Source organism: Arvicanthis niloticus, chromosome 1 (assembly GCF_011762505.2).
Source record: "Arvicanthis niloticus isolate mArvNil1 chromosome 1, mArvNil1.pat.X, whole genome shotgun sequence".
NCBI classification, from domain to species: domain Eukaryota; kingdom Metazoa; phylum Chordata; class Mammalia; order Rodentia; family Muridae; genus Arvicanthis; species Arvicanthis niloticus.
The window spans coordinates 4,771,534-4,790,705 of NC_047658.1; the positions used below are offsets into that span (position 1 = coordinate 4,771,534).

General features: G+C 45.7%; 2 long non-coding RNA genes across 5 annotated transcripts in view; one reads left to right on the forward strand and one right to left on the reverse strand.

Moving 5' to 3' along the window:
• Positions 1-19,172, forward strand: part of LOC143441476 (uncharacterized) — a 171,758-nt gene that overhangs the window by 12,875 nt on the left and 139,711 nt on the right. The gene's annotated exons all lie outside the window — the stretch shown is intronic.
• LOC143441479 (uncharacterized) lies at positions 1,464-10,949 on the reverse strand. Of its 2 annotated transcripts, none has more exons than XR_013108933.1 (4): positions 10,492-10,949; positions 4,707-5,587; positions 3,380-3,548; positions 1,464-2,209 (listed from the first exon to the last, which is right to left on the reverse strand). It is a non-coding gene; the product is annotated as an uncharacterized LOC143441479 (long non-coding RNA). The 2 variants fall into 2 exon arrangements; XR_013108934.1 differs by lacking the exon at positions 10,492-10,949 and adding an exon at positions 6,184-6,790.

Here is a 19,172-nt window from a genome sequence, read left to right on the forward strand (position 1 = left end):
AGAGAAAGGAACAAGTGACTGAATTTGGCAGCAGTGCTGACTCCTCCCCCACTGTGGGGGGTTTCATTCTCTAAGCTTTTGTCTCATTTGAGTTTCCTTGTACCTTTTGGCTGTTTATAGCAAAACCGAGGCACTGCAGGCTGGCAAAGAGAGGCTGACTGCTGCATTTCTTCTGTCCATCCACTTGTGATCATCAACAAGGTGCCAGCGATAGTGGTACTACTGCCTGGGCAGTTGTCCTGTCCTCACACTGCTGACAGATTCCTCCAGTCCCCTAGCCACTCACAGGGGAAGCAGAGTTCAGTTAAGAAGATGTTCACATTGGGTGTGCTGGTGTGTGCCTATAATTCCAACACTGGGGATTGAAGACGACTTTGAGTTTGATGACAGAATCTTTTCTGCCAAAGAAAGAAAAACAAAAATGAAGGTGGCTGCCTGGTGGGTGAGCCGATGATCTGACTTCAAACCCCCTCCCCCCTAGTACTCACAAGGAAGTAGAGAAACCAGTACATTGTCCTCTGACTTCCATACTCATTTGGTGCATGCACACACCTCTCATCCTTAAATACATGTAGTAAAGAACAAAGGGTGTAGCTTATTGGTCAGACACCTGTCTAGCATGCACAGGGCTCTGGGTTTGATTCTCAGCACCATAAAAAACAAGTAGAAACAGACCAGTAACAATGCACAAACAAAATTAGAGGCAGTTATCTTTCCCTCCAAACTTTTTCCTGGAGCAGTGAGGAAAACAAAGCCTCCTCTTGTTTATCAGGAAGTTGGCTATGGTGTGTGTGTGTGTGTGTGTGTGTGTGTGTGTGTGTGTGTGTGTGATCACCAGAGCTTCAGGTCCAGAAAGACTTGAGGAATATGGAAACTATAGGCAAAAAGGCATTTTTGAACTGTGTCGGCCCAGGTTGGTGGGGTTCTTGGCTCCGGTCTTTGGAAATGGCCCAAGGCAAAAGGAGAAAGCTGATATGCTCACTGTCAACATTAAAGGCGATTGTGCCAGCCAGCTCACCAGGGAGGGGAGCTTGATTTCTGAAACTTACAGTCTTAGAGGTTTTATTTTATTTTATTTTATTTTTTGGTTTTTCGAGACAGGGTTTCTCTGTGTAGTCCTGGCTGTCCTGGAACTCACTCTGTAGACCAGGCTAGCCTCGAACTCAGAAATCTGCCTGCCTCTGCCTCCCAAGTGCTGGGATTAAAGGCGTGTGCCACCACCGCCCAGCGAAGTGTTATTTTATGACCCTTCTTCCCTGTCACTTTGGAGCTTGTGTTGAGATACATCATGGAATGAGTGCATAAAAACTGCTCACTTTGCTCATCCAGGAAGCAAAGAAGATAGCAAGAAATATGTTCCTAATATTTCCTTTAAGGGTGCATATCCCACCACGACATTAACTGTTTCCTACGAAGCTCTGTCTCCTAAAGGTTCTTCTGACTTCTCACTAGCTACCTACCAAGCCTTTAATTCATGGGCCTTTGGGAAGCACTGAAGATCCAAATTATAACAATCTTGGAACATCAGTACCGAATTTGGTGTCTATTCAAGAGACTTTAAGAATGTGTCAAAGAAATAGGAATTGATCAACTCAGATGTTGGATGACATTTGTTGGGGCTGATGGGACAGTAAACAGGGAAGTTTTTCCTAGAAGTTTTCAGTAATGAGGGGTGTATGAATTGTTCCTCCAAAAGAAGTGAATTGATAAAAATTATTTTTTCTTTATTTCTTATTCACTTCTCCAGATCCCCCTCACACAGCCCCTTCTCCCAATTCCTCTTTCCCTTCTCCTCTGAGAAGGGGGAGACTCTCCCTGGGTATCCCCCCACCCTCACATCAAGTCGTTGCAGGACTAGGCTCATCTTTTCCCACTGAGGCCGGACAAGATAGTTCTGTTAAGGGAGTGGGATCCACAGGCAGGCAACAGATTTGGGGTCAGCTTCCACTCCGGTTATTGGGGGAACCTGTATAAAGACCAAGCTGCACATCTACTACATGTGTGCTGGGGGCCTATGTCCAGCTCATGCCTGTTCTTTGTTTGGTGCTTCAGTCTCTGGGAACCCCCAAGGGTCCAGGTCCCTCAATCCTTCTCCTAAATCTTCCACAAGACTCCCCAAGCTCTGTCTAATGTTTGGCTGTAGGTCTCTGCATCTGTTTCCATCAGCTGCTGCATGGAGCTCTCAGAGGACATTATGTTCGTCTCCTGTCTGCAAGGATAGCAGAGTATCATTAATAGTGTCAGCCGGGGCTCTTGGCTACTAACCTATTTTTCTAGCCCTATTGTTTTAAACTATTTAATATATATGTATGTGTGTATGTGTGTATGTGTGTATGTATGTATATATTTGGGTGTGTGTGTGCCTGTGTGTGTGTACCATATTTGTAAAGAAGTTGGAAGCAAAGAGAACGTTAGATCTCTGGGAGCCAGAGTTACCAATAGTTGTGAACCACCCAGTGTGGGTGCTAGGAACTGAACTTGGGTCTTCTGGAAGGGCAGCAAGCACTTTTGTTTTGTTTTGTTTTGGATTTTTGAGACAGGGTTTCTCTGTGTAGCCTTGGCTGTCTTGGAACTCACTCTGTAGACCAGGCTGGCCTCGAACTCAGAAATCTGCCTGCCTCTGCCTCCCAAGTGCTGGGATTAAAGGCGTGCGCCACCACTGCCCAGCGGCAGCAAGCACTCTTAACCATTGAACCATCTTTCTAGCCCTGGAAACTTTAAAAGAAATTATAAATAATAACTTGATTCTGTGCTACTGTGCCATAAATAAATTTGAATTGATGGATATGTAACTGAATGTAGTAATAATACAACTACACACCTTTTTTATATTTTAGCTAACAATCATTTTAAAAATTTAAACTTTAAGCTATAATTACATCATTTACCCCCTTTCTTTTTTTCTCTCCTTCCCTCCTCCTTCCCTCCTCTGTTTGTTTTTTTGTTTCTATTTGTGTTTTGATACAAGGTCTCACTCAGTAGTCCACATTAGCCTTGATTTTGGGATCCTGCCTCAGCCTCCTGAGTCCTGGGTTTATAGACAGACACCACCTTGTTAGGCAGGACTTGAGCTGTCTCTCAGGGGAGGTGGAAACTGAGCTAGCAGAGAGCAGGTGAGTGCCAGGGATGTGCTTCAGTATAGAGGTGATGGGTGAGTGTTTGAGGACAGGGCTGTTGGCTTCGGGATGTGCTACAGTATAGAGGGACAGGCTGTTGACTTCATTTTTATACTCTCCGAACTCACATAGGGCCTGGCACCATGAAAGAACTCTACAAATATTTGCTGAAATTGAGCAACAGTTTCCCAACCTCTTAGCTTAGTCTGATAGGACAGGAAGTTTGTGAAAAGTCAGCCTATTAAAAAAAAGACACATCTTACTGATAAATAGTCATGGGTTCATGCAGGGCCTCACTGAGGCTGACCCAGTCCAGTCTGTGTTGAGGCTGCTGCAGGGTCTTCCTCAGCTCTCCCCAGGGTTCCTCAGTCTGTTAGCTCCTACACCTCCAGGCCCCGACTGCTAGTCAGTTCCATCTGACTGATTTTCTTTCTGTAGACCGGGGAGAATGCGTACCATAGGTCAGACCAATCCTTCAGGCTTGTGGATATAAAACACTCTTAAGACAAATAGAATTTTGAATTGGGTTCCTTCAGTAGCCTGAAGCTCTGAGGGCAGGAAAACATCTGTTGTGTTTATAAAAAGATAAGGAGGGAATATGTTTGATTGAGGTGTAGTCAGGTGTGGGGAAAGGGGGTTGAGCCCTCCGAGGGCTCAAGCGGAGGCATCCCTTCCCCTGAGGGACCAGCCACACTGGTATAGTATAGAATAGAGTTTATTCAGGGCCTGGGGAGGGGAGTAAAGGGGGTACTAAAGACAGGGAAAGGCAGAGAGAGAACAAGCCATGAGCACGTGGGGAGAGAGGGGGAGGGGAATGTGGAGTGAGAGGTGAAGGGGTGAGAGGACAGAGCAAGAGTAAGAAGTCAGAAGCAAGAATGAGTGGAGGGGACAAGCATCCCCTTTTATAGTGAGTCAGGAACACCTGGCTGTTGCCAGGTAACTGTGAGGTGGAGCTTAGACAAAATGCTAACAACATCTACTTTTGTTGCTCCAGTACCCAGTGGATTGTGAGTTGAAGGCCAGCCTGTGATATATAGCGAGTTCTATAAAACAGTGTTGTGTTTGCCCCTCCAACTCTTTGTCTCTTCAGAGACATCCTCTGAAGCGCTGCGCTCTCCTGTCACTCCCCATGGTCAAGCACGGAGACCACAACAGGCACTGAGTTCTGTGACAGTCCATCCAGAGCAGCAGTGCTCAGGACTGCCTGCTTCCCTGCTGGACCATGTTCACAGTGAGCGTGGAATCCCACCTCTGCTGCATCTTCCCACCTGTGCTGTGGCCAGCCCCGTGCCTCTTTTTACGGATCTTATTTTTTTATTATTTTTTGACAAATCACACATTATAGCTTAAACTAGTGGCTCTCAACTTCCTAATGACCCTTTAATTCAGTTCCTCATGTTGTGTTGACCCCAACCATAAAGTTATTTATTTCATTGCTACTCCGTAACTGTAACTCTGCTGTTAAGATTTATAATGTAAATATCTGATATGCAGGATGGTCTTAGGTGACCCCTGTGAAAGAGTCATCTGATCTCCCCTCCTCCCAATGGGTTTCAACACACAAATTAAGAACTTCTGGCTTAAACTTACAGGAGAGTGCAGGGCCTCAGATTACATCGCTGGAAAGAGATGGAGGGGCTCGTGGTGGGTGATCTCAGGTACTGGCTAATTCCAGTGCTTATTGGGACCAGGGCCAGGAGTGGAGAGAGAGCATGAGATGAAACAGCACCACAGAGCACAAGTGGCCAGGGACACTCTACATTTATTTCCTGGACTTCATGCAGGGCCAGAAGTCTGAAAACACCCATCTTAATGGTTTTAAGGGTTGCACTGTTAGCACTTGATGTGGACTACGTTTTCTGCAGACACCAAATTGTTCGGGATCAGAAAAACTTCTTTCGAGTGGTCAGCACGGTGGCTCTTCAGTGAGGGTATCATCATTAAACCTATGGGCCTGAGTTTGATCTCTGGACTCACGTGCTGAAAGAAGAGAGCCAGCTCTTCAAGTTGTCCTCTGACCTCCACAGGTGCACTGTGTAACCCACATGACGAATAAAATGTAACAAAGAAAAAATTAGGGTCCATCTTAAATGTGACAATGCTCTGTGATGTCGGCTGACACTTGCATGCAGTTAATAATACGAGTGGTTGAGATTCATCCCCTGCATCCGCGCTCCTTCTTACTGGCACCTCACCCTTCTAATGAGAATGGTCAAGTATGTTTACCAGCCATAGTCATAAGGTGGCAGCACTTCCTCACTGGAGTTTCTTTTCTTTCTTTCTTTCTTTCTTTTTTTTTTTTTTTTTGGTTTTTTTTTTTCGAGACAGGGTTTCTCCGTATAGTCCTGGCAGTCCTGGAATTCCCTCTGTAGACCAGGCTGGCCTCAAACTCAGAAATCCGCCTGCCTCTGCCTCCCAAGTGTTGGGATTAAAGGCGTGCGCCACCACAGCCTGGCCCTCACTGGAGTTTCCTAGTGAGCAAACCAGACAGTTAGGATTAGAAAGGGGGTGGTGCATTAGGTGACTAGGACAACTATATCATCCTGTCTGTCCCCCCACCCTTCACCCTGTCTCTCTGTAGAGTTACAGAATTGTGCTCAGTATGAAACACTAGCATCTAGATTGAAAGACACTTTAGAGAAGAGCTTACAGACCACACAAGGTTGTTACTTAAATATAGTTCTGTTACTCCTAGTGATACCTGAAAGGCCCCTCCCTCCCTCTGCCTTCCCTGACTCTGTCCCTCCCTCTCTCTCTCCCTCCCTCTCCCTTCCTGTCTCCCTTCCTCCCAACATGTCTGTTCCTTTGCTGTTCTGGTCTTGCTGCTTAGGCTGGCCCCAACACATCCACTCCGCTGCTAGGATTTGGTAACACATCACTGCTGGGTGGTGATGGCTCACACTAAGTAACAAGGCTTTAGAGATCACGGTAGAGATGAATTTTCATTGCATTTGATTTGATTTGATTTGATTTGATTTGATTTGATTTGATTTGTGGATGAAGTGAGAATGGACTTGGGAGGGAGAATCTAAGCTGTCTGATGTAACTACGTAGTACTTTAACATACCGCAGGACCTCAGTGTGTAGCTCTGGCTGGCTTGGTCTTCTCTATGTAGATCACAGAGGTCACCTGCCTCTGCCTCAGAGTGCTGTGATTAAAGGTGTCCCCGCCATGCCCCGACTAGCATGGCGGGCTCTGCTTCTAAGTGCCACTCTCAGCCTTCCGTCCCATGGCTCGAGGTCATGTTCAGTAGCTTCTCTTGTTTAGAACCCAGAGCTGTTTTCAGCTTTGACCTTTGCTCAAGGTGTCATTTGATGACTCCTGTCCCCCAAACCTCAGAGGCTCTTTGGCAACCACAGGCTTCCTCCCAGCTTCCCTGCCTAGTTTTCATGGTCCTTCAACATAACCACTTTAGGAAGTTTACCTAACTTCTGGTTTCTCAGCCACATCTTTCTGTCATGGTGATCCCCGTTTCCTCCCCTGTCCTAAGCTGGGTTCATTACTCTTTTGAGACAGTGGTAATGTTGGCTCTGGAGTTAGACACGCATAGTTTCTAACTCCAAGGGTACCACCAACCTTGGCAAATCACTTTACTTTCTGAGGACCAGCATCCTCTGCTGAAGTAACGTCATGTGTTAGTTAAAATGAATAAATGGAAATTATTCAGACTACTTTCTTGAGAACTGCTAAAGGAGCATCTACGACAGCTACCAGTATCTGGCTCCTTTGGCTTTTGTGTCTCCTGTTCCGTATTCCTACTGGCCAGATGCCCAGTCCCAAACTTGCCTCTCTCAGGAAACACTTCCCAGGCATTCCTGACCCTGGGACCCCACTCCTTTGTTCATTATTTCACCCATGTATTAGCTAGCATCTAGTGTGCCAGTTTCTAGTAGCTATGTGCTGATGGGGCTGATGGAGCTAATTTCTCGTTAGTCTTTCATCAGAGCTTGAGGGTTATCTTTAATGCCACAACAGGTCCCTCTGAGACCAAGAGGCAGATTTTGTTAGCTTTGTGAGTACCTCAGGGGTAGCTTTCTTCAGGGTTCTTCCTCTTTGTATACTTTGGTGCTCTTTTTCATGTCATGAGATAGTTCATCTCTGGGAGGGATTGATGAAAACATTTAAGTTATTATCTCTTAACATTTTTAGCTGGGCATGATGGTGCAAGACTTTAATTCTAGCACTTGGGAAGTAGAGGCAAGTGTATCTTTGTGAGTTGGCCAGTCAGGGCTACATAGTGAGTGAGATCCTGTCTTAAAACATTAAAAAATGTGTGTGTGTGTGTGTGTGTGTGTGTGTCTGTGTCTGTGTGTGTGTGTCTGTGTGTGCGCGCGCACACACACGTGTGTGCGTGTGTGCGTGCGTATATGTGTGTGTGTGAGCACGTGCATGCGCGTACGTGCGTGTGTGAATGCAGATGCCTAAGGAGGTCAGAGGCATCAGATACACTGGAGGGGGAATTATAGGCAGTTGTGAGCCACAGATGTGGATGCTGGGAACTGAACACAGGTCCTCTGCAAGAGCAGCAAGTGCACTTAACTGCCCACTATCTCTCTAGACCTGGTGGCATTTTAAAATGAAACTCTGATAAATGCTTTAAGAAAATTGGGCACAGTAAGGACTTAAGCCCAGTGAGAATTGCTTCAGCAGCCACGTGCTGGGAGATGGGCACACTTTCCTATTTTGTAAACTTATAATGGAGTCCTTACCCTCTTGCTTCAGAAGACACTGAAGATAAAACATTACTGGTACACAAACAGCACAGGTTGCTCAAGGGAGGCCCTGGGCCCCTGACCTGGGTCCTATGATTTTTGCTTTCAACCCTAGTCAGAAGTATGCTGGTGTATGAGATTGATTATTTGCAACAGGAGCTATAGTTTCCTGCCAGTGGCAATTACAGCCATCGTGCGCTGTGCACTTCCTGAAATGAAGCTAAACCTTTCCTGAGGCCTGGAGCAAGAAGAAGGGGCTTGCTTATGGCCAGCATTTTCTTTGTATTGTCAGTTGCTTGTTCACTAATTGCTCTCCCAGTCAGGACTTTTGGCCTTTCTTTTGCCATGGGTCCTGACTAAAGTCTAAGTCCATAGCTCTGCTTATTTGGTTATGCCCTGAGAGGAGAGGCCCACAGAATGGTTTCTTTGTTGCTTTCCAGGATTCTAATTTTCACTGTTGGTTTTCAGTCCTGGATGTTTGTTAGAATCTGGACATTTGACCACTTTCCAGGGCCTGCCCCAGACTCCAAGGGAGTCTCATTTGATTATTCTGGTGTCCCCAGGCAGGTTCTGATAGTTTAAGAATGCTCAGTGGGTGAGGACATTTGTCACCAAGCCTGGTGATCTGTGTTGGATCCCCAGGTGGAAGAAGAGACTTGCCTCCTCCAGCTGTTTTCTGACCTCCACATGCCTGCTGTGGTTTGCTTGCCCCTCCCAGGAAAGAAAATGAAATAAATGAAATAAAACAATATTTCCAAGAAATATAGTCATTTTATAGTGGGGAAGCATTAGCTAAGAGTTCCATGTCCCCCTGAGCACTAGTGAAGGGCACTAGATCAGCACTCCACACATGCTGATCTAGGAGACACAGTGTCGTTCCTCTGCTACCTGGCCAAGGTGCACACCTTGATCTTAACCATGAAGAAATATTAGGTGATCCCAATTTGGGATCACTTAATTAAAACCACCACCACCACCACCAAACAAACAAACAACAACAACAACAAAAAGATGGTGATACTCTTCAAAAATGTTAAGGTCAGCCAGGTATGGGGTAGCACCGAGGAGCCAGAGGTAGAAGGCTCATAAATTCCAGGCCAGCTTGAACCTTGCATCCAGCAAAAGTGAAACCAAACTGTTAAGCAGGGTATAGTAGCTCAGGTCTATGATCCCAGCACTTGGGAGATGGTGATGGGAGGATCAGGAATTCAAGGTCCACTGGGATTGTGTAGTAAACTGGAAAGGAGCCTGGGCTAACCGAGACCTGGTATAAATGACCTCCACCACCTCCTGCAACAGCAATAATGAAAACCCAGCCCAACAAAAGCCAACCTACTGAATAAACCCCAGACCTCATAAACTCACACAGTTTAGCTGGGCAACTTCCAAGAACAGTTAGCTACATTGTTAGTTCCGGGCCAGGTTGAACTACAAAATGAAAACCTTGTCTCAAAACCAAACCAAACCATAGAACTAAAAATCAAAACATTATGGTCATGAAGACAAAAACTTGGAATAACTACCAATTTAGAGAAGACTAAGGGGACTGAAGATAAGCTCGAGATAGAACACTTTGCTAGCGTGTGCTAGACCTTGGGTTCAATCATGAGGACTGTGAAACCAAAAATCAAAGTACCCATTACTAAAAATAACTTTAAAAGAGACAAAACCGTTAAATACAATATAGAACCTTAGGTTGGAGCTTGGCTCAGTAAAAGGCGGCGGCGGAGGTGGTGTAGTACACGCCTTTAATCCCAGGACTCAGGAGGCAGAAGCAGGCAGATCTTGGTGATCAGGCCAGCCTGGTGAAACAGGGAGTTCCAAGCAAAGGCTACACAGAGATACACTGTCAAAAAAAAAAAAAAAAAAAAAAAAGCTTCCAGATCATTCTAATGTATTATGAAAGTTAAGAACCACTTATTTAAATTTAAACTTACTTGATAATTCTTTTAAAAGCTAATCTTTTATTTTCTGAAGATGCTGTTTACCACATTTCCAGCTATTCCTGTAGTCTATAGATTGAGTTCTGACTTCTTAGGGTACCGTTCAGTCCCTCAGCATGGTCCTCCGTTCCTTGGTCTGCAGTCAATCCTGACTCACATTTTATGTTCTGAAATATCCCTGCCTTGCTGTTCAGCCTCCCACATTTTCATCCCAAGCCTCGTTTCAGATCCTGTCTCATCGTTGACGTCTAGTGTGACTATTTCCATTAGAACCGTCTTTGAATTCCAGTCGATGCAGTGGTGTGGAGTGGAAACAAGAGCTTCAGATTCAGAAATATTTGAATCTAGGTTGTTGTGGGGGCATACTCTGGGAGGCAGAAACACATGGAGTGCTATTAGTTCAAGGCCAGCCTAGTCTGTACAGTGAGTTTCAGGCTAGCCAGAGCCACATAATGAAACTGTGTTTAAAACATAGAAAGAAATTCATGAATGTGTATATGTGTATCTGAATGCTAGTTTCATCCACAGGTTCTGAGATAAGGAATAACTTTGTGATGCTGAGGGTCACGGCGATCTATAGATGAGATACAGACAGAAAGGTCGCAGTGCTAGACTCCTTTCTCTTCATTATTGTAGTTCAGTGGTCCCTAAAGGCATGTGTTGGACTCTAAGGATCCAAACCCAAACCCAAAGGGAAGCGCTCTTTCAGAGATACTCACGGAAGGGAGTCGCTGCAATCGCATGAGATTTATTTGATGAATAGGTGGAATAACAGTAGCCAGTGCACCGGGGTCCCTCACCCTCAAGCGAGAAAGAGGAACCCCGAGTGACCAAAAAAGATGGTATATATACAAAGTTCATAAAGACAGTAAATTGCTTCTTAGACAATAAAAGAGATTTCAAGCATCCGTTCCCAAACCTGGTTTCTATCTAGCCCTCAATTTACAACCAGGCTATCCTATTTTACATATGTATCTTGTTCCTGGGAGAATTCCTTTGAAGTGACTTCCGTTTACCCAGGTGTTTTATTGCCTCTATCTTGGGTCTTTTGTGCTTTTGAAATGTTTATTCAAGCCCTTGGAATGCACCCCAGGGGCAGCTAACACTTGAGTGTAAATTGAAACTCTGAACCTAAGAAACTCTCACGTTGAGACCTAAAATTTCATTTTTACAATTTATTCTTACACATGTTGTAGGTTGTTATTCTTGGTTTTATGGTTAAGCTTGTTATCAGTTTCCTGCATGGCCTTTAATATTTCTTTTGTGCTTGCTCATCACTGGATCAACAGACATTTTAGAATGGAATGGAATGCTTGGGACTTTAAGGAATCCATCCAACTGAGATTTTTCTCTTTCCTTGAATATGACTTATTAAACAAATGACCTACTGAAAGGAGAATGTAACCCAACCTAGGGAGAAGGGAGAGGTGTAAGTTCCTAAGGGCCAGAGGGCCCACCTTTGCTTAGACAACATGACAGCATAATTTCTAGGAAGTATAACTCCTTAATTGTCCTTAAATCCTGTGCCCTGGGTAGCAACTGGCCCAAGATGTGTGTCCACAGTGAGTCAGCTCTCTCAGGAATCCTTTCTGACTCCTCTACTCCTCATGTCTGTTAAAGTGGGACATAGGGACAAGTGAGAAGGAAATCCGGTGCCCAGAGGGCAAGGGATGGGTGGGGTGCCTTGGTTCAAGGCCACAAGCACTGGATTGGAGTCTCCTCCTCTCTATGATTGTTCCAGGAACTCTCCTGGGTTTTCTACTTCCTCATTGCGTTTCTTCTTGGTGCAAGCCATTTATGGTCTGAGAAAGGCAGTGCAAATAGTTCACAAGTCTGTCAACTTGTGACTTCTTATGTGGTCAGAGAATCTGGTCCTGCATTTTCCTAAAAAAAAAAAAAGTAATGATTCATAAACAGTAGGTTAAGGAAGTGCCTTGAAATTGTGCGAGGTGTTAGGAAGTGGGCGCCTATGTGAATATTGAGACAGTAAACACCTTATGTTGGCTGTGTCCAATCTGAAAGTAGAGGGGGTGGTCAAAAATCATTCTGGAAGGTGGATTTTGTTTGGGAGATCCCAGAAAACTTTAAGATACCTTCTTCCCAGATTGAGTGAAGATGAAGTTAAATTATGGAGTTGGTCTGTATTGGGCATATTGCTTAGTGCCTTGTCCTTGACTTTTTTTAGGTTGCAGAAACGGGCATGATTACAGACTCTTTTGAGAGGACAACAGCTTCATGTAGAGCCTTTGATAGTGAGTGCATGTAGTGAGTGCTGAGTGTGAGGGTTGTGATCATGGGAGCAGGCAAAGGTAAAGCCTGGGTATCTAGGTTAGGATGGTTTCTTGCAGCAGTGTCCTGGCAGGGCAGCTGGAGATGAAATGGTCCAGGGAGGTAGACATTCCAGGTCTCACTAGGTAGTTCTAGGAAAATACCTTTGCTCAAAAGGAGATCGTGAGGGATGAGGAAACAGTTACAATCTCCTGAAGGTCTAGGCATGAACCCTGAAATTCTATATTTGTCAAGCCTGGATACAGATTTCAGGGAATGCCTTGTGAAGACCATTCATCTGGCTAAGATAATTCCTTATTAAAAGGTCAGAGTCACTATTTTTATCTTTGTACTGTCCTCATTTATAAGGTGTAAAGAGAAGGACTGAAGAAGGCTCCAATAAGTAAATGAACAGATTTGGGGCTAGTATGTGTGAGCCGAGGGAGCATATGTTTTACTTGAACATAAAAAGACTTCTTAAAGCTGGATCTCCCCATATAAACCCAGTGGGTACCCTGAGATGATTGCAGACTCCCTTGTGAAATGCTGAAGCAGAATCACAATAGAAGGCAGCACGCTGGTCTTTGCTATGTGGCAGGTTAGACGGAGGCTTGTCATTTAAGACAAAGGAAAAGACCTGGGAGAGAGAACCGGATGGTGAGAGAACAGGACTGCAAAGATGCTTACGGAGACCAACCCAGGCATGGCGTCTGCATGGCTCCACTCTCTTACTGTCATTTTCTTATTCTTGTGTTAGAGATGACAGACTTAAGATTTGCCAGAGCTATAGTGTCTTACCTCAAAGTCTGTCCTGCGTCTCTACCAAACAGACAAATGAAAGGCAGAAAAGGAAAGCAGGGTGAATTTATGCCCCTGGTGAAGTTTAGAAAGGGTACTTGTGTTAAGTCAGATAGTGACTGCCCAGTGTCCGCATCCCACTGGAGCCTGGGAACACTTTATCTGCCTGAAAGACACTGCAGGTGCAATGAATGTCAGGATCGTGGGCTAGAGATCTCAGCATATCTGAGTGGTCCAGATAAATTAAGAGGGCCCTGGAGCAGAAACTTCCAGAAGCTATATCAGGCAGAGTTACATTCAGCTCTCAACCTCCAAAAGGATTTTTTATCCTGTTGATGCCTTGGTTTTGACGCAGAGACTTTTTGAACTGTGATCTCCAGAACTGTAAGAATTGAGGAATAAGTGCCTGCAGTCTTGAGCTCCAAGAGTTTACAGATTGGCCTTGAGAAAAGGATGGAAGGAAAGAGCCAAACAGTTGGACAGCAAGTAGGTTGAGGTCACAGGTACAAAGGAGCATGTGAGAATAGCTGTTTCCTCCTCTTGTTTCATAGTCAGTTTCCATGAAATCGTAGGGATGTGTTCGGTGCACCTCAGGGACGTCTTCCAGGCCTCTGAGAACCATCTTTGGAGCATAGGCATGGGTCCAAAGGAGTAGAGGAAGACGATGGCAGATAGGTGACTTGAGTAAAGGCAGGGAGGGGAGGCCTTTGTCCTTAGCATAAATGAGAGATCTGGTCAGTGTAAATAGTCCATACCATGAATGTCATGGAAGAGAGCGCTCAGTGTTTTATTTATTTATTTTTGTCAGATGAACTGACATGGCAACCTGGAATCAGTATCCAGTGACTTCTGGTCCTGGACTTGGTGGCATGGAATAAAATTCTGAAATCCTCATTTGGGGTTCAGCCTGACTCTTGCATTGTTAAGTTGGGCAGGCCCCAGCCTGCAGACAAGTGCCTCACACTTTTGGTGAGGGATGGGTTTGCAGCTCTGGGTTTGGTTCTTTGTTTTCCTTTCCTGGTGAAAGATAGAAAAATCATAAGTTGATCCCCTAAACCCTACTCTTAAAAGCAAAGACATAAAAACCTGTAAGTCAAACACTGTGTTGCCTCAGTCCCAGAAAATTAGCTGACCATTTGAACAGATGGCCCTAACTAAACAAACCTTAAGATTCATGGTGTCAGGATGCTATGGGCCCGAGATTAGCTTGGCCAGGCTTTGAACTAACAGCCCTGAGACAGTTGGTGCCAGGATGCTAAAAGTTTGAGATAAGCCTGACCCCCTTGAACTGGAGCTCATGATATATAGTGTGAAACTACTTCGAAATAGCCAATTATAAAGTGACACACCATGCATCTTAGGAATTTGAGATCAAATGTATCCATGACCTAGTGACCTGTTCTCCCTCCTTCCCCCTTCCCTAACTCCACTCTCAGCCTTCCCTCTTCCCTAACTCCACCCCCACCTGGTTTGTAGATGCCCCCTTAAAAGCTGTAAACTTCTTTTGTTCTGCTGCTGAATTCCGCTGCCCCTGCGCGGGCTTGAAGGAAAGACAGCCCTGGCTAGCCAGTAAACCTCTTGCAATTTGCATCAAGTTGTGTTTCTCGTGAGTGATTTGGGGTGCGTCTGCAGTTCTCCACGGATTGGTGAGGTCCTTTTCATTTGGGTTTTACACTGGCTTGTGAGGCAGTGTTAAAGCAGCTTTCTCTAAACGCCTCATAATGGAGCCATGAGTTCCTTGATGCTTCATTGACTCCTCTGTCCTCCAGGAAACCACACCTTCTTTTCCCATTCCCGATCCTGAGAGACTCACAAAGCCGTATGGGGCACTATGTGAGGAGGAAATAAACCCAAATCAAAAACCCCAGTAGTGGGGGTGGGTCAGATGAGTGGGGCCTGTTGTGATGGCTCTGATCTTAATGAACTCAGTCTTTTCTCCCTTCCACCTACCTCCACCCTTATAGTTCACGGCTAAGTCCTCACTCAGCTCTGGGCACAAAGAAACTGTTTTCTTAACTCCTGCTATGGTTTGGCCCCACCCACAGAGACAATAGGCCTATTTTTTTCTGTAGTCAAAAACCCTGAGTCTGTCCCCTGAAACTGCCCCTGAAGGAGTGCCAAAGCTCACTTCTTCCTGTTCTGCTCTTTCTATGCCAGCTCATTCTGCGGGCTTGGGGGCGGGGGATGGGAAGGGATAGGAGTCCCAATCACTGTCCAGCCAAAGGGAAAGCTCTTGGGAATCCCAGACAGATGTCCACAGGAGTCACTCAGGCTGGTAGCAGGTGGTATAGGAGCTGTGGCCAGGATCTGGCCCGACTGTGTTCTGACTTTGAATGAGTAGATTTGTCTCTTTAGGCCTTAGCTGTGACTTCTAAAAAATGAGATTAAAGATGAACTCTGGACCCAGTGCTTGACTATCAGTGTTGTTGTTCTGTGAAGTGTGCATGTCTTTCTGAGTGCTGGGGTTCACCCTCAGATTGTGCCTGTGTACTGCTCGTTGGGGCACCTTTTAGGCAGACGGGATGATATTTTTGGACAGGTCTCATTCTGGACCTCTTAGATGGGATCTTGCCAGACTATGGAAATTTTTATTCCCGATTCCGACACCATAGAGGAGTTTGGACTCTTATGAGTTGGAGGGCTTTAAGTAGGAAGTAACCTGTTCTGTTTTTCTAGACATTTGCTGTACCTGTGTTCTACAGCGAGTCCATTTCAGAGACTCAGCTCTCAGCCAGGAGGATCAGAAGACATAAAGTATAGGGAAGGGTGAGAACCATTTGGGAAGTGGCAGCTCTTTGTGACTAAGGAGAAGAGAAGGTGGCAGGGAAGGGGCTGAGGTGGCTCTGAGCTATGTCCGGGGTGGATCAAATAAGTATGAGGGTTGGGGTAGCTAGGGACTGAAGTGCTGAACTGAGTTTGCAGTTCTGTTTGATGAGGAACTATGGGCTAGCTACCCATGGGGCTACCCAGGCAGCCAGGAGATACTGCTACTTCAGAAGGCTCCAAAAAAGCATGGGCACAGAGGCTCTCTGGTTTTATGAGAATTGCAGGCCTGGCCTCATTCACAGTGCACATGGCTTTGTGCTTTCTCAACCACTGCTTTAATAATTTAGAGTGATCTTTCAGGGATATGACCAGATATTCTTAGCTTGGCATCACATGTAACTTACCAGGAAGTCTTGAGAAGCAGGGAGAGGGAGGGGGGGGCCACTCTAGAGAAAGATAATAAGGAAAGGAGGGGGGCACTCCAGAGAAGGATAATAAGGAAAGGTGAGCAGATGAAAATACACACTGTAAAAATTTTAATGTTCTTTATAAATCATAAGAAGTCCAGAGTAAATATAAAAGTTCTGTTGAGAACACAGTGCCCATGGGTCAGATCCAGGAAGGGCGTGGCTAGTAGGGCAAAGGAAAGTCACTGAGAAGGATGATGCTGAAACCCAAAGGTCGTGGTGCTTGCTGCTGGCCTTACTCACTGGCCCGGGGGTGACGCCCATAGATTCACATTGCTGTATTAACAGTCAACAAGCGGTCCGTGCATAGCACATGCCTGCTGAACAATGTCTGCACCTCATGATCTCATGTGGCCCTCCCAGTGGCAGATGGGCATTTGGATAGCCTCATTTTATAGGGGAGGGGACTAAGACAGAGTCATTTGCAGACGCCTCACAGTTTGTGTGCGCTAGCCAGAACTTGAAGTTAGGCTGTCTGGGAGCCATAATGTCTCAACAGTTCTATGTGGTTTGAAAATTCTATGTTTAATTGCTTTAAGATAGGACAGGTGCGATGCAATATGGTAGACCAGTGTGTGTGTGTGTGTGTGTGTGTGTGTATGTGTGTGTGTGTGTATATGTGTGCGTGTGTGCTCGAGCACCACCTATTGATAGCAGGAAGGCTGTGGGGAGTGATGAGGTGGGACTTCTCCAAAAATGGGCCTCATACAAGCTATGGGATATTTGTAAAAATTGAGATCTGTTGGTATTGCCTTGCAGCAGCTAGCTGAAAGGGCCCCTCAAACGCTGCTGTCTGAGACCTGATTAACTGGTTGGCTGGCCTGGAGAAGGCAGTGGGTTCTGGGCTATTTAGGTCTCATTCCTATGTAAAACCACCAAGAGAGCTAGTGCTTTTTCTGTCTGGGCTCCTGCAGGTGTGTCTCAGCCTTCATTTGTTTCTCCCCTCCCTGCTATACTCTCCTGCCCGGTCCCCTTTATGGTTTCACTTCTCTGCTGCTTCCCGGGGCCTTACCATCTGTGAGTAGAAGAGGTGGGGGAGGGAGAGGACGCTCCCTGGGGCTTGGTGTTCAGTGGTTGAGTCTAGCAGCAGCTCCTTTCAGAGGGTCTTGCTGGCCTCCTCTGCCCAGGTGTGGAGCTGCACATGAAGCTTAGCTGCTTCTCAGCATAGGCACTGCCGAGAGTGCCGAACAGTGACATTGCAGCCAGAGATGCTGTCAAGGCAGCCACAGGCTGTGTCCCCAGGGTCCCTGGACAAGCAGTGCAGAGGAGCAGGGGCAGCACAGTGTCTTTTTTCTGCTCTCTTGTCCCTGAGTAGTTCAGGGCACAAGGGCGTTTTCTCCCTTCCTTGGATGAGGACATTATCTAAGTGGCTTATTTTCTGGGGTGTTTACAAATTCTTGCTTTAGGGGATCCAGAAGTAGAGGGACACCTGTTTCCACGTCAGCTGATCTGCCAACTTTATTTGCCACCGTAACACAGTTGCTCATCCTGTAGAAATGATTGGGTCTGGAATATGCTGAAGTGAATTTTTCATGTTCGTTTCTGTTCTCGAGTTCCCATTCTTAGGTTAGTTGTGTGTAGGCCGGGGTGAGTGCTGCAGCACCCCGAGTGTTGCTTTTGTAACACAGGCAGATTGGGTTCTGTTAATATTTGTGGCTATCTGAACAGCTCTGTCTCAGTGAACTGAAAAAGACCCTTCTGTATGCTGATGTGTCTCTAGAGGTGAGTGGGACCACTGACCCTGAGAAAGGAAGCCATGATTGGAAGTTTCCCTGCCAGTGTTTGGACTCCTGATGCTTGCTACACACACATGACTTGCCTTCCTGTGCTTGGACTTCCTCTACAGATCATCAATGATTGGCCTGCTCAGTTTCTAGACTGGGATGTGATTGCTTTTTAAATTCTTGGTCATTGTCTGCCTGTACAAGAAACATCAGAAAATCATTTTACATCCCCCGTGGCATCTGTTTCATACTTTTTTTTCCCCATTGAGGTCAGTAAATGACACCAAACTCCTGGCATTCATACACACTAAGAATGCCACTGTGCTCTTTGGTTACTATTTTCTGGGGAGCTCTCATAACAAGCATTCGAACCCAGACAACATCCTAAAATTTTCCGAACCACAGCCACTTAAGAATGAAGGTGGGTGTCTGGGTGCATGCTTGTTGGTCAGGGTGTGGGTAGGGTCAGTGGCAGTAGGGGTGAAAAGGAAATGATTCAGGAGCTCTTTCTACAATTTTGTGCAACTTCTTGGTAATTTGTGGGTGCCAGAGGCTGATGTTCAAAATTTCCTTAATCCAGACTGAAGTCTACTTCTTTTCTCCTTGGGCATGTGCTGTGAGAAGCACCAGGAAGGTGGAGCTGAAGTACCCAAAACCTTCCCAAACACTCTGAAATCTCAGAAACTGGGTACTGACTGTTTTGATCTCACTGTGTCTGTGTCTGGGAGTAGGTTGGAGAGGACTGACGGCCACAGATGGAAGACTGGACAGCAGAACAGGAAGTGGATGGACTTGTGCTTTGTTTCTATGTGGTTCATATTTGCATATCATATTTTTTCTTTGGTTTTTTTTTTTTTTTTTTTTTTTTGAGACAGGGTTTCATTGTGTAGCCCTGGATGTCCTAGAATTCTCTCTGTAGACCAGGCTGACCTTGAATTCACAGAGATCCTCCTGCCTCTGCCTCCCCAGTGCTGGGATTAAAGGTGTGTGCCACCACTGCCCAACCTAGGCATACCCATCTTAAAGAAATAGTTTTACTAGGGGCTGGAGCTAGGACGCAGTGACTTCCCTTTTCCTCTTTCTTCCTTTCCTCTCTTGTCTTTGGTGCTGGAGACTGAGCCCAGGGCCTGAAGTATGTTAAGCATTTGCTCTGTCATTGAGCTTCTTGCAGCTCCTACCCTGTCCTCTCATAAGACTTTTGAGATCTGAGTCTTGGCCAAGAAAGAAAAGCAAACTCATCTCACTCCCCAGTGAGTTCAGCTGGAAACTGGCAATAAAAGCAGGTTCAGCACAGAGAGCAGCCATGGACGCAAGCTGTGTTTATAAAGAGTTACACATGGGGTAGCATTTACAGTTTTCTTGTCTCCGTCGTCATAT